Below are 15652 nucleotides of genomic sequence, written 5' to 3' on the forward strand. Positions count from 1 at the left end.
AATAAGTACAAATTAAATTAAATTTAACAAATGCCATAATTAATTTCTATAGTCTCAGAGTAAACAAAATATCTGCATCATGTTAAGACGAGAAAAGTGATCTGGGAAACAAATAAGGGCCCTGTGATAAGACACTCGGTACATTCGAGCACTCTCATTGTTAAAGAACAAAGAGACGGCATTGTCTGAAACGTGTTTTGTTTAAAATGGCTAACGCAAAGAGGGCTTATCCAAGGAATATTATGAAATTCCCTCGTTCAAGTAGGATGCTCCCTGTCAAATTATTTTGTAGCGCGCAAACATTGACGCGAATAAAATATTACTTAACATTAAGGTCCGTTCAAACAAATTGTAAATGTTTTTTCATATAAGGATGATAAAAACCTTTTTTAGGAAAAATATAGTTAGTAAAATACCTTTCTTTTTTTGTCTTGTTAGTAAATTCAATGAATGCTTGATTATTTGTACAAAAAATATTTAAATAAAAAATATCACTCTAAAAACATTTTTAGTAATTTTGAACCTTCTAATAGTTACCTTCCTCTATAAAAATATAATTATTTATAACAATATTAACTATTATTATATATATATATATAATTAATATTAACAAACTTTCTTTACGTAATTTTGACCTACATTGTCTAAAATAATATAATATACCTAACATCAAGACATATAATAAAACGTGTACTATCCTTCAAATGAGACATAACATAGTTTGAATGGCACGAGAGCCGTGTCCTGTGATATTGCGTAGCCCGGTAAACTCATAAGCTTTACGACATCCACTTACTCAGATTTTATTACAAAACCTAGGCGGTACAGGATGCAATATCGTTTGTACGAGTACTTAGCTGAAGCAGAGCAACATGTGCACTTAGGTGCAAATATTTTGTTCCATTTAGCTTTTGCACGCCTTTATTAAAGATGAGCACGAATCCCGCGGATCATTACTTTTTTGTGAGGAATGATACGAGTACCATAAGTATTTTTTGGTACTCAAAACTACAAGTGCGCGTTAACTACAAGTGCGCGAAATTGTATGAAGATTGGTTAAGTAGATCTATAAAGTTTGAAAAGAAAAATATATATTAACCCAACCTAAGAAATTGATACATTTTAGTCCATCAGAGGTTATTTCAACCTGGAGATTTATTTTAATAACCACTTAAACATACACAGTGCGTTCCATTTAACGCAACTGCGCATGTGACGAATTTGCTTGCACAAAGTTGAGCGCCATGTAAGAAAGTTATTTTCCGCGGAACATTTGACATTAAAATATGACGGCAATTTTCAAGCTGCCAGGTATACGGGCGTTCCTCGCAGTCAATACTACTGTTTGTCTATCAAAGTCGCGTGGATCTATCGAGTTAAAAATGCTACGCGATTCGGGCTGAATGATTTTAATCTGGCACGAAAAAACCTGAAATCTGGATTTTAGCTGACTTTAATTCACTTCCGTAAATATTAACCACTAGAGTTCGCCCAAGGTTTCGTTCGTATGTAAATTAAGGCCTAAGTATGTGTTATTCTGATGTATGAGGAGGGTAATGTGGTTGACAGATTGGCGTTGGATGTCCTTGATCAAATCATAATTACATAAGTAGATGCTTTAAGATCAAATAAGACCTAGGCAGCATTGTCTGTGATCTTAGCCTGGCTCAAAAAAATAATATTCCAAGCAATCTTTCAAAAGGATGTCTGTCTAAAATCATTCCGTTACATTTTCATAACAATATTATTTACAATATTTTTCAAAATTTTCAAGTTTTAATGAATAACACAACGAAACAAGATAATTTAATGCATAATTGCAATACCTTCTCTCGACATTCACCATGAAGAACAGTGTAGTTTTCAACTTCATCTCCGATGATGACCTTCGACTGTGGGGATACACTTTCTACTATTTCTTTGCCATTGTCTTCGTCATCCACATGTTGATCGTGGTTGTTGCAGTAATATTTATTGTGATGTCTATAGTGCAAATCCTTTTCAAGAAAAATATTATAGGTTAATATTTTTGAGTTTAATTTTGATTTCTCATTAATGCTGGCTTTCTATCAACTTAGAATTTCGTACTTCAGTTGCCTGTTTTCATTTATTCCGGTCCGGCCAAGGAACTGATCCTACAGAATGAGGGGTCGTAAGTAAGATCATAAATTCTAATTAGGTGTAATAATTAGCAAGAGAAAAAGATAAGAATATTGGTAAGAAGAAATGGAATGGTAGAAGGCGACTGAAGAACAAATGCACAACTAGTATTACAAATTCCCAAGTTGAGTTGGTGTAAGGCCACATGTTGGCCTTTGAAAGACCCCTAACTGGAACTCAGTAATCTGATCATTCCCATGATTTGTTTGCTTTAAACGAATAGTTTAATAAATGTTAAGAATGCTGTCGGGAGTAATGTAGAGGGATTGATTTATGTTAATCTTCCTTAAAGACTTCAATTTAAACAATATTATAAAGCCGTCACATTAAAGCTGTATTTGGGCGTATATTATAAAATTGGCTAATGGACTTGGCTAGACATATTCAACTAAATTTGAGATGCCCCATTAATTCACATAGGTCCCGGAGGTCCTTATCATATCAAGTTGATGAAAGATAGTATACTATTCATACTAAGAAAATGGATTGTTGATGATTGGCAATCACAGGTTTCCAAATTTATAGATATGACAATACCATAAACGTAGGTGGATTCTCATAAACAGGCATTTCATATGAGTATTTTACTGTGCTCCAGAATCAATTCTGCCAAATGATAATTTTATTCATAGAGTTCCCGCTAGGATTGTGGGGCTTACTTTGTTCGTGATTTGGTTGAAAATATTTTATGAAACAATCGTTGTTATTTACACGTGACTTAATAAGAATTCGTATTTTATTTCGGCTTTACAACTAATAATAAGAGGAGAAACATATCGGTTTTAAGTATTTTTAATGTTAAAAAGTTCAATGTATTATTCATTTTGACAAATTATAGACAGAGTTAGTTCAAGAAATTAACCGTTTATTTTATGGATTTGCCTGTCACGTGCAAGATGTACAATCCTGTTTTAAAAGAACGCACATTTAAAATACTTCAAAGCCTCCCCTCCAGTTCTACTTAATAGTAACCAGTTCGATTTAACAATAAGTGCCATCAGTTGCCATTCTTGTGTTGACTATAAAAAAGAACGTTAAGTCCATTTATTTAGTAATAAAAGTAAACAATCATGATACATCCGTTATTGAAAAATACATTTATAAATTAAAATTTAGTAATGAGAGGACAAAACAAATAAAATAACAGATGCAATTAATTTATTTTTGCTATTTACAATTGTTAACAGCAAAAAACATTAAAAAAAAATTCAAGATTGTTTAACTATATTTTCAGTATCTAAAGAATGTAGCCTATTTCTTTACAAGTTGGTGGCAGAAGTAAAGAATGTTTTCGCGTCTCGCGTCCATGAGTAATGCGGGACATTTCTCTTCTGCCTTCTTATGAACTGTAGTATATTCATGTCGAACAAAATTTCACTTTGTTACTCTTGTTAATAGAAAGTTGGAGCAAATTGTCGCTTTGAAAAATTACAGAGGAACATTCCGGATTACATTAATATGATTTCGGCAACATTTGAGTTTTGATTTTGTACAGTTTAATATGTGATGATTTTGATCATTCTTTTGATCTTTTTCCGCTTGGGAAGTAGTGTACGAGGACTGATCTAGATACTATATCACCAGGAGTGAGTTTCTAAGATGAAGTACACAAACAGTAATTAAGAATGCATACTTTAATAAATCATGATGTAGTAACTCTTTAACATTAATTATATTAGAAATTACATTTTTTTTAATTTGACATAAGTAATTTCAATTTTACACATCTACAAATATTTAGCTTAGCTGTTGCATTACATGTCTTATTTTTTCCGTCAACTAGTATTTAGTGATGACTGCTTAAAACGACATAATGTTTAACATAATTTTCGAAATAATTATAGACACTTTCAAATAATCATACAAAATACTGAGATAAATTACGTAAAATAATTTTATATCTCGTATAACCTTAAACCTACTTAATTGTGTCGTGAGTACTGACAAAATTATGGAAATTATTAAAAGGGGTTTTAAATATCAACACATCTTAAATTTCACATATCTGAAATTTGAGAATATTGAAAGAAATTTCGACAAATTAAGAACCTCCTTCCTTTTTTAAATCGCTGAAGAAAAAAAACGCTTTTCAGCTCACTATCTGATCTAAGTTTGAAAATGTATATTTGTAATTGCCACGACCGAAATTCGGTTTGGAAGTGTCCTGTAATAGTTTCTGCGCCCATTCAGTCTGAAAGGAAAATGGTAGGCCGCAAGCTCCCTAGGGACGTACATTTTGACCGTAATCAACCTAATGGACAAACCCGGTGTCCGATCTGCAAGAGGTCTTTCCAACTTGCAATTTAACTGGTTTATATCCTCTACTTTTTTGTTTAAGAAAACCAAATTAGTTTCGTTAGCTCTATATTCCACTTATTACTTAATTATATGAGTATATTTAGATTGGAGCTTAGACTAACATTTTGTTTGAGACTAGCACACATAACACTTAGAAATGTGATTTACATAAACGATATTAATGCAGAATATTATGTGAAATTGCTTTCCATTAAAGCAGCTTGTTCTCGAAAGGACGATGAAGGGATCAAAAAGTACTTAAATGTCCTTAATTAGAATTAAAATAATTACGTGCGCTCCCAGGGCGTCCATTAGGACATAGAATATTGAGAATACAAAGATAAAGCAAGACAGCGATCGGATATTGCAATTATATATTTTTTTAAATAAAGAGCAATTTTCTAATCATTTTATTTTTTAGTTCTTGAAGTTGTTGCATTTGATTATTATGCGGGCTACGTGCTCGTGTTAAAGATTTCGCCAGCTAGTTAAACTATGTATCTAATTACTGTTTTTAGTGATGCCGCCAAACCCATCTAAATCGGATAAATAGATTTAATTGAAATTTGAAAAATCTTGAACAATCGTCATGTACTATTAACATTTTACCTGTTCAGAATTAAAATTAAATATACATACGTCAAATCACTTTATATTTTCACATAATAATTTGAATAGATTAAGTTCTTCAATATTGAATAACACGAACTCTAAACAGTTCAAGAATCTAAGCTGGATCTTACTGATAAAAATACCTTTGATTAGCGGAAAACTCGCTAATCAAAGGTATATTAAATAATTTATGTTTATTCACAGTTAATTTCCTTCACACTTTCATTGTTCTGTGGTCGGGTACAGTGTGCTCACGTCACCGACAATATCAACGGTTTATTGTGCCATACAACAATGGTGCTACTTACGGCCCACTCTTATCTCCTCGCCGCCTCGTTTGTGCTCGAGACCTCACCTGCATTATGGTAAATCACGATATTATAGGTAAATGTTCAGAGATTCCCACAAAGACGCTTTGTAAATGTAAGGCTTGGATTTCATGTGGTACATATTGTTATATCATAGTTTGTTTTAGCTGGGCAATTTGAGTGTCAGTGCAGGTATTATATAACTTTGAGGTAAAATTAAATTTATGTACGTTATGCATCAAAGGCAAAACTTTCGAACTTGGGACTTGTTTATATTATTACACTTTGTGAATCTCCATTCTGTCACTAAGCCAGTTAAACGAGGCCTTATGGAGACTATTTATCATATAGAGTCTTGTAAAGTCCTGTCTCTCCGTAAGGAATTAGGATCTTTAACTAATTTTCCATTTCCAGGGTAGAATAAAAACATTTGCTTAAATTCGTGCATATGTTCTTATTTTTCATTGCACTTTTCTTATACGCTATGAATGTGGAACAGAAAATTCTAATAGAATGTTTTTGATACACAACAATAGGTAATAATAGCTTTTTATCAAAACAATCATTTGAATGCATTCAAAAGAAATTCCCAAAAGGTGCTATAATTATATTTTCTTAAAAATTATGCCGTGTGGTTCTCGGCACCAATACAAAAAAGAATAGGACCACTCCATCTCTTTCCCATGGATTTCGTAAAAGGCGACTAAGGGATAGGCTTACAAACTTGGGATTCTTTTTTTAGGCGATCGGTTAGCAACCTGTCACTATTTGACTCTCAATTCTATCATTAAGCCAAATAGGCCATTCAGTCTTTTCAAGACTGTTGGCTCTGTCTATGTATCTATATATATATATATATATGTATCTTTATGTATATGTACCTATCTTTATGTATATGTATCTTTAAAATTAACCACATAGTCAAAATAGACGCACTATGATTGCGATTACCTTCAAGTACGAAATTGTAAATCAAAATAGTACCATAGTAGGACTAGCATAGCACTCATCTAGCAAATCTCTAGGGGTTGTGCAGAGTTCGTAGTTCCAGTCAATACGAGTTACGTGTAGTGGCGCGAATCAACGAGACATTCCCTTGGGGGCTCTAAATTAGAACGATTTGGCTTTTTCGATCGCTTATCCGATACTAGGTGTTTAACCATCGACCAAAAAGGAGATATTCGGGTTATTTTTTTCCCTTTCGCAACATAGTTAATCTAAGTATCTTTTGATTAAAAAATGAAACAGAATTACACCTAGTTAAAATTCAAATTTTAGTATGGGACTTCTCAAACATCACTTTATAATTGTCGTTTCTTTTAGTTTCTGTGCATTGGTTGACGTCGAATAAATTACTTCAAACTAAGTTTACTGCCGCTACCACAGCGTAAGTGCAGAAGAAGCGGTAACAAACTGCTCTGAAACATTTTCTTCAGTAATGTTAACTAAACAATTATCCTAACTAACTACGTTTCAGAATAGAAATGTGGACGACAGAATAAGTTGTTTAGATGAATCGATTTAATTGAAATTTAAATAATCAAAAGCAGTCTAAAAAAATGTCGCATGATAAAAAGATGAGTGAGCGAGGCCCAGCGGTTAAGGTATCTAAAAAAAGGGAGTGCCAGTTTGAGGTTGTTTAGTATGGCAATAGAAAATTAAACCAGAGTTCCAAAAGATAGAACAACAAAAGAAATATAAATAAACAATGATTAGCTATGTTATTTTTTTCTACTTACGTACAGAGTAAGATTGTTAACTGTAGCATTTATTGAGAAAATACGTCGAAGAAACATGCACATACAGGCAACTAGATATGTATAATGTGCAACTATATAGGCTCACTGACGTTTGAATATTTCCCTGCAAGGTTGCGGAGGTAAGACTGCAGTTGCTTGATTTAAAAACCTCAAAAAAAATATTAAATTTTTGATACTGGGATCATGGTCACAAATGGACCCTGGGCTCCTTTTCAGACAGGCGAGGTCGCTACCGGTACTAATCAACTAATACCAAAATGGGAGAAAACTCAAAGGACTGCTACTTCTCATCTGACTTCAAAGTAGTTTCATCCATCATTGACGTCCTATGAAAATGCTGCAGTGTAGTTTGTTCCGCCGCTTCTTCTACACATGCGCTTTGGAAGCGGTAGTAGTTATAATTAGATTTAAGTTATGTGACGTCAATAAGTGATACCTTGTATCCAATTTTGAAAATAAATCTATTCTATTCTATTCTATTCATAAAGCGAGCGAACACAATTATAAAACTAACAACCAGAAAACTGTTCAATTTATTCTGGTTCATAAAAGGTTAATGTGCCATGTGGTTCCCGGCACCAATGAATAAATAATAACACCACTCTATCTCTTTCCCATGGATGTCGTAAAAGGCGACTTAGGAATAGGCTTACCAACTTGGGATTCTTCTTTAGGCAATGGGCTAGCAACCTGTCACTATTTGAATCTCAATTCTATCATTAAGCCAAATAGCTGAACGTGGCCATTCAGTCTTTTCAAGACTGTTGGCTCTGTCTACCCCGCAAGGGATATAGACGTGACCATGTGTATGTAAAAGGTTAATCTGAACCACGAAGCCTAAGAGATGCAATAATGGCATAAAGCTTTCAAAGCTCACACAGGACGAGGTGTCATTACAGGTCTTCCTGTTTGAACGTAGATGTATTTCAAACAGAGTGCATCGATCATAATTCGATGACGGCGGTGACAGGAACTTGCCATTAGGGCTCTAGAAGCTTCCGTTGCTTTGACCATTAATTTTTAAGAAATTTACCAAAGCTCGTGTGTATGTGTATGTTGTAGTGCCGTGTGGTTTTCGGCACCAATATAAAAAAGAATAGGACTACTCCTTCTCTTTCCCATGGATGCCGTAAAATAGATATGCTTATAAACTTGGGATCCTTCTTCTAGGCAATGGGCTAACAACCTGTCACTATTTGAATCTCAATTCTATTATTAAGCCTAACAACTGAACGTGGTCTAAAGAAAACTGGCTCTATCTACCCCGCAAGGGTATTATAATCGACGTGATAATATGAATGAATGAATGAATCATGCCGTTGATCTGCTTCCATTTTAGTAGTTTATCTTAAATTGATAGTAGGTATACTGAAACGTATTCCTATTGTTGTGTAAAATTTCAACAGAATTTCTGTATAGAAATAAATATCTGTAAATTATTTAAAAAAAAAATTATCTGTCTATATTTTTTGTATAACTTTCGCTTCGTTCAAATAACTTATTAAATCTTTCCTTTTTTAATTAGTTGAACACAATACGATTGAATGCACGAATAACATTTTGCAAGTTAAACAAAAAGACACTACATACATTGCCTCGGCGGCACACTGAAGCCTTCTTACTATGTGGTTACATAATATTGTCAGCATTCAACACATTCCCTGCCATGAATAGTGATGTTACAATAATATCATCAAGGTATACAAACAATACCTAGAAGGAAATTAGAAACGCAAATTCTGTGTTCAAAGCCCCTAGTTCAGTATGATTTACGATGTTTACTCAAGCGACGGCGTGTTTAATAACCTACTGAAATGTATGTACGTATGTAAATTGCGTAAAGTACCCAATTAACATATACATAGGTTTGTGTATAGTTAGGGTAGAAAGTGGCCTTTGAAGTGATCTAGCGGTACGTGTGGGCGGTATTGAAACAGTTATCAGATATAGACAGCTAGACGTAATCCTTCTAACTGTAGGGATAGACCAAAGGTTATCTGAAATAGGGAGGGAGGTACCTTTAATACAATATTAATCTAACCAATCACTTACCTAGAGCCATGCCAAAGAAGATTGGTATCATCTGAATATATTAGGGGAAAAGGTGACACACGGATCTATTAAACTTAGTACAACTGAACACAATGAAAGGATTCGCCACAATTTGCTATAAAAGTACATACATACATACAATCACGTTAATATCCCTTGCGGGGTAGACAGAGCCAACAGTCTTAAAAATACTGATAGGCCACATTCAGCTGTTTGGCTTAATGATAGAATTGAGATTGAGATATAGTGTCAGGTTGCTAGCTCGTCACCCAAATTAAGAATCACAAGTTTATAAGTTAACCCTTAGTCGCCTTTTACAACATCCATGGGAAAGAGATGTAGTGGTTCTATTCTTTTTACTTTTCTATTGGAAACATGTGGTTCCCGGCACCAATAGAAATTTAGTAGCTTCTGGAAATTTACAAAACTTATTCATACGCTTTGGTTTGCTAATTAGAAGTAATTAAATTTTACAAACAGCTCTTTCCGCGCTGATTGGTCAATCTAAGTATTTAAAATACATACTTATAAACTTGATTGATTCTTGCTTACAATGGAATACGAACCTGTCACTTTCTATAACACATCCAGCTACGTGTTCCAGGTCTTCAAATCTTGAGACAATAAGATCTTTCTGTCCCGTAAGATATTAAGTCAAATAAGTGCGGGTAAAGGTATAAAAGTTATGAAAAAAATAACTGCTTCCTTATCTGATAATATTTTATGCAAAAACGTTTCGAAATATGATGTTGGCACAATCCATCATGTTGAGGAACAAGAGAGGGTCAGTCGATCCCTAATCGAACTAACCATATCTATAATACACATACTGCATGCCAAAAATGTCCTTGTGTTACAAAAGATTTACGTTCTTATATTTACAAATCTTTTTTTACCAATTTTGATCTGGTAGTGAACGTACATACATAAAATCACGTCTCTTTCCCGGAAGGGTAGGCAGAGACTACCTCTTTCCACTTGCCATGACCTCTGCATACTTGAAGTGAAATCAAAGAAATAGCTTTAACTATGAACTTGGAATTTTTCTTTCAACTGAACGTGGCCTCCGACACTTGTGACTTTTGACTCTAGCTACCCTGTACTAAAAAGACCCGACGTGTTTATGTGTGTGTTCGGAACTCATTAGATTTTTTCTCTGTCATGTCATGGCTAGCCGAGGTAGCACAAAATGTAAGTCCATAAAATTACACCCTCATTTTATTTGTTCTTTTACTTTTTTTTTTCAAAAATTTCGGCCGTCTTAGATTCACATTTGAAAGAAATGATTCATGTTATTAGGTAAATTATTTCATGTTTGTTTTGTAGCTTATGTTAATTTGCAAAATCAGTAGGTATCCTTGTCTAAAGCAACTGTTATATCAAATATAGATACTTTGGATTAAAAGGACATGTAGATATAAATACCTATCTTAAATTAGTTACTGCTGTTACCTTTTTATTTAAAAGTAGACTTGTAGATAACTTGTTCAGTAAAGATAAGTATCTCGATTGCCTTGTTTAAATATAACAATAGAATGTCTGGGCGTACCGCCTGTTTTATCAATCTTTCGATTACCGTACTCACCATGGAAGCTCCCAAGTCGAACCCCGCCCAAAAACACGCAAACCTTTAAGAAATTCTTGGAAAATGTGCTACTAATTCGTGGAAAGAGGAAGAAGTTTATAAAATATTATTAATTGTTAAAAAATGCTTAAAATACTTTAAAATGTCACAATTCTAATTATAGTTATGTTATTTTTAGTTTCATTTTACTGAACGGAATCATTAAAAAGAAATATGTGATAGACTTCTAAGACTTATATCTGCCTACGTGAAACCACTTGTCACCTCCGGAACCATATAAATTTTGTTACACAAATAGGCATATCTCGTCATTCAATCGCTCTATACGAGCGCCTACGGTAAAAGATAATTCATCGACAGGGTCCAATTCTATACGGAAACCAAACAGTGGTGATTCTGTAAAGTTAATCCATTAATTAAGCATCCTACAGGCCATATTTCCTAGTACACAATTATCCCATTTGACACACAATGTTCAACTTGGTTACAGGCTATCCAATCTATTCAGGCCATTGGTCAGTTAGTTTGACAAGTGACAGCATATAGCGTAATCCGATGGGCCCCGCGCTTAGTAATAGCTGTGTTTACCTAGGGTTACCGTATTGTGTAGGTGATAATTATGCAGTCATTTGTTTATTGAAGTCGCGTTAGAAATCATAAACAGGTTAAACGTTTATAATTTATGGATCAAGTATCACACTTAACCTGCAATAAAGAAATAAAAATATAAAATCTAATAACTGCCGTGTGGCTCTAGGCATCAATATAAAAACATCTATGTACGATACCTGCGATCCGGTTTCAAAAAGTAAAAAATAATGCTCAACAGTACGAAATGAAAATATTTTTCATTTATTGCGTTCTATGCGACTGTTTTCCGGATAAATACAAACAATATTTTCTAACGTTTAATCAAAGTTTAGTTTGTTCGAAATTTTTATTTACCATTTTTTGTTTTTTGTTCCCATAAAGTAATAATAACTCAAACTTCATAGGTATCATTTATCTGTCAATCCGTCTGTTGCAGACAGCCATTAGCTCGGTATCTTCTAGATGAGTTAAAACTAGGAAAATATAAAATAACGTTATCCTTCACATTTTATGGAAAGACCCGCCTTTCATCCCACTCACTTTGGAAATGATGATTTGGAAGTTGGAATAACCAATAACAATATGTATATTTTTATAATGTATCGTTATAAGAAAAATATATACCTATTGTTACCCTTAGCAACGAGGTAGCTCAGCGGAATGACTTAGATGCTGAAGTTCCTCCAAAATATACTCGAATAATAATTTCAGCTTCAGAGTTGAAAGTAAAAACCTTGCAGGTCTTCTTCAACATAGATTTGTGGTTTGTTTTCGGGCAATTAACACAATTCAAGTCAGCCGATGATATAGATCGCGTGCGGTTGAACGAAGATAGTAGTTTGGAGTAATTACGATTGTTGTGAGCGCCGACAATCACTTAGAAGCGGCTTATCTAAGGCCTACTTAACGCGCAGACCGGCTATTAAGTCATAAATCGTAGGCTAGTCACGCAACGACCTGACGATTTGGCGTAAGCGAGTTATCTCTACGGCTTCTAATTAAGGAAATCCTTTTTTTCGGACGGACCGAGCTGTTAATTTAAATTTGCTTACACTTTTGTTGTTTGAATTGGATTTTTTAAACCAACAAATTGAAATAGTAACTCTGTGGATTGTAAAAATGCACGAGGCAGTGTTGTGATGACGTATGACACAAGTTCAATGTACAGTCGCCAACAACGAAACATCTCTGTTCATTTAAACCAAAATCATAGGGGTCAAAACTCTCGGCAGGCGACTACAGGCGATTTTACGGGCCCAATAGATATGTTCGCGGGTCATCTGCAATAAACCCCTCTGTATCACAGTACGTACGCAGGTTTAAAAAATTGAGATGCAACATTTTTTTCTTCAAACATGGATACTACTTGTACATTTTTCCAAAATAGATATGGTAAGAGAATAACCTTACAATCTACTTCTCGTGTGAAGAGCTACTCTCCCGTGGGAATTAAGATGTTACACTATATTTCTTTTATTAACCTAAATTTGGGAATATTATAGTGCCGTGTGGTTCCCGGTACAAATAAAAAAAAGAATAGGACCACTCCATCTCGTTCCCATGGATGTCGTAAAAGGCGACTAAGGGATAGGCTTGGGATTCTTCTTTTGGGCGATGGGCTAGCAACCTATCACTATTTGAATCTCAATTCTATCTAAAGTCAAATAGCTGAAATTGAACTTCCAGTCTTTTCAAGACTGTTGGATTTTACTACCCCACAAGGGATATAGACGTGATTATATGTATGTATGTATCTATTGCGAATATTCGGATTATTCGAATTTTAAATGAAATGTAGGTCGCAAGTTACCTTACTCCACGGAACTTGGAAACGGAAAGTGGACACTATCTGCCGGTTGGAACAAAATGCTATGGCATTTTGTATACACTTTTTGGACATTCTGACCCAAATTCTAGATAAATATTTCAGTACAATGTAATTGCATACATGTTAATTTATTTTACATTTATATGAAAGCGATTAAACCGTGATTTATTTATTAATATTACTTACGGGGTGGACGTAGCCAATAGTTTCGAAGGGACTCGAAGGCCACGTTCAGCTTCATGTTTTTATATTACTTGTAATGCAGTCAGTTATTATTAAAATATAGTTGGATGAGAATATTATTGGTATGATTGTTACGGTAAAGAAAACATACATACACATGCCGTTTTCCCAATACTTTAGGATAAAAACACTCTATCTTTTTCCCATGGATATCGTGAATCTCAATTCTATCATTAAGCCAAATAGCTGAACGTGGCCATTTAGTCTTTTCAAGACTGTTGGCTCTGTCTACCCCGCAAGGGATATAGACGTGACCATATATATGTATGATATCGTAAAGGCAACTAAGGGAATGTGCACATTAATTAAGTGCAGCTAATACCATGAAGCAGTACTGGTTAGGTTTGGTTTCCCGCAAAAGTTACGGAGGTCGGACGTGAGTCGCTATATTAAAAACTTGACTTACCTGATCCCGGTTCCATCCTCACCTCGGCTCTCTCCGGAGAGGTCAGGATAGAACCGGGACTAACGCCAGGGTAAAGGAATGTAAAGAAAACTTTAAGACATGGTTAAGGTATGCCTCACTTTACAACATACATATACATATATTCACGTCTATATCCCTTGCGGAGTAGACAGAGACACTCCTGAAAGGCCACGTTCAGATGTATCGCTTTAAATGATGGAATTAAGATTAAAATATAAACCCATCGCATACAAAATCAATGGGAAAGATCCTATTCTAAAGTGTTAGGAACAACACGAATTAACAAAAAAAAACTTATCTTTACTTTTACATTTCTCAAAAAATAGTTTTTACTTATAAATATTAAAACCGCCTTTTCGTATATGCATCTTGATTAAAGCTTTACCTTTTGTGCAGCTGCAACACGCTGTATTTACTCCAATAAAAGATGTCAAAGGCTGTCTGTTTACCGTACAAAACGGAGCGGCGTCCAGGAAACATAATTAAATTGGAAATGTAGAGCTCAAAGCAGTCGATCAATGGACACAACCCCTTCGCTAACTTGTACATAAAAGGTAATAAGAGGGCAAGTCGCTTGCTTCTAAAAAATATCTTTCAATTTCACTACTGTTATAAATATACTCAATAGGTTTCCAAAAAACATGACACGGTGATACATACTATATGTATACCTATATCCCTTGCGGTATAGACAGAGCCAACGGTCTTGTTAAGACTGACAGACCACGTTCAGATGTATGATTTGATGATGGTATTGAGATTTGAAGGTTGCTAGCCCATTCCTACAAGAAAAATCCAATAATTATTTACAATTTCATTTCGAAATGATAAAAGATTTCGTAAATGTCGAATTTGCCTTATTTATTCAGATTTCTGTACGTAAATGCATACAGATTTTATCAAGCACAGCGGCGATTTATTGATATAAAAATATTCATAAAATAATCATATTTCATCGTATTTCGATCGACTTTTCATAAATTTGTTTTAAATCCATAATTTAAAACAAATTTATGAAAAGTCATGCTGATCATGCTGATCAGTTTGATACTCATTGGGGAATGAGTGAAATTCTCTTTGGCTCACCAAATTCTGCAGATATTTGTTAAATGATTGGACAATTTTTTTTAATCAACAACCTGTCTGATAATAGTCCGTCTTTTTGAGTTCATTTGTACAACAATAAAATAAAATATAAATATTTTCTTATGTCAAATTTAGTAAGGATACGTGGAGTGGTAAATGGAAGTATTAACTAATAATAATTCTGTGATATGAAAACTAATTCGTTATTTTCTGTCCTTCAGTCATCTTTTATGATCTAATTTGTGAAATGAAGTAGTCTCGTTGTACTGTTCCGAAAAATTACATGAAGATAATTATACAAACATATAATCAAGCCTTTATCCAAACAGTCTCGAAAAGACTGAAATTGTTTGTTCAGATAAATGGCAAACTGAAAAGATTATAGGAAAGTGGGGCCTAGATCTCGAACCACAGTAGCGGAGAATTCAGCTGGTAAGTGGCAAATACAAGAGAGAGAGAGAGAAGATACCTACAATAGAGATAAGTATATAAAGTAATGACGATTGAAGTCAGTATCTTATATTTATATAAACTTTTAACGAGGCACCATTGTGATATCAGACAGCCGGAATTAAACACAATTTTGTGGGACCAATTAGTAAGTTACATAGAGTGCCGACTACATTTCTCTTCTTATTTCAATACTTTCAGTCCGGGATGAACAATTGTGTGCAAATTAGCTGTGACAACCGACCGCGGCGG

This window comes from Amyelois transitella, chromosome 14 (genome assembly GCF_032362555.1).
Source record: "Amyelois transitella isolate CPQ chromosome 14, ilAmyTran1.1, whole genome shotgun sequence".
In the NCBI taxonomy this organism is placed as follows: Eukaryota; Metazoa; Arthropoda; class Insecta; order Lepidoptera; family Pyralidae; genus Amyelois; species Amyelois transitella.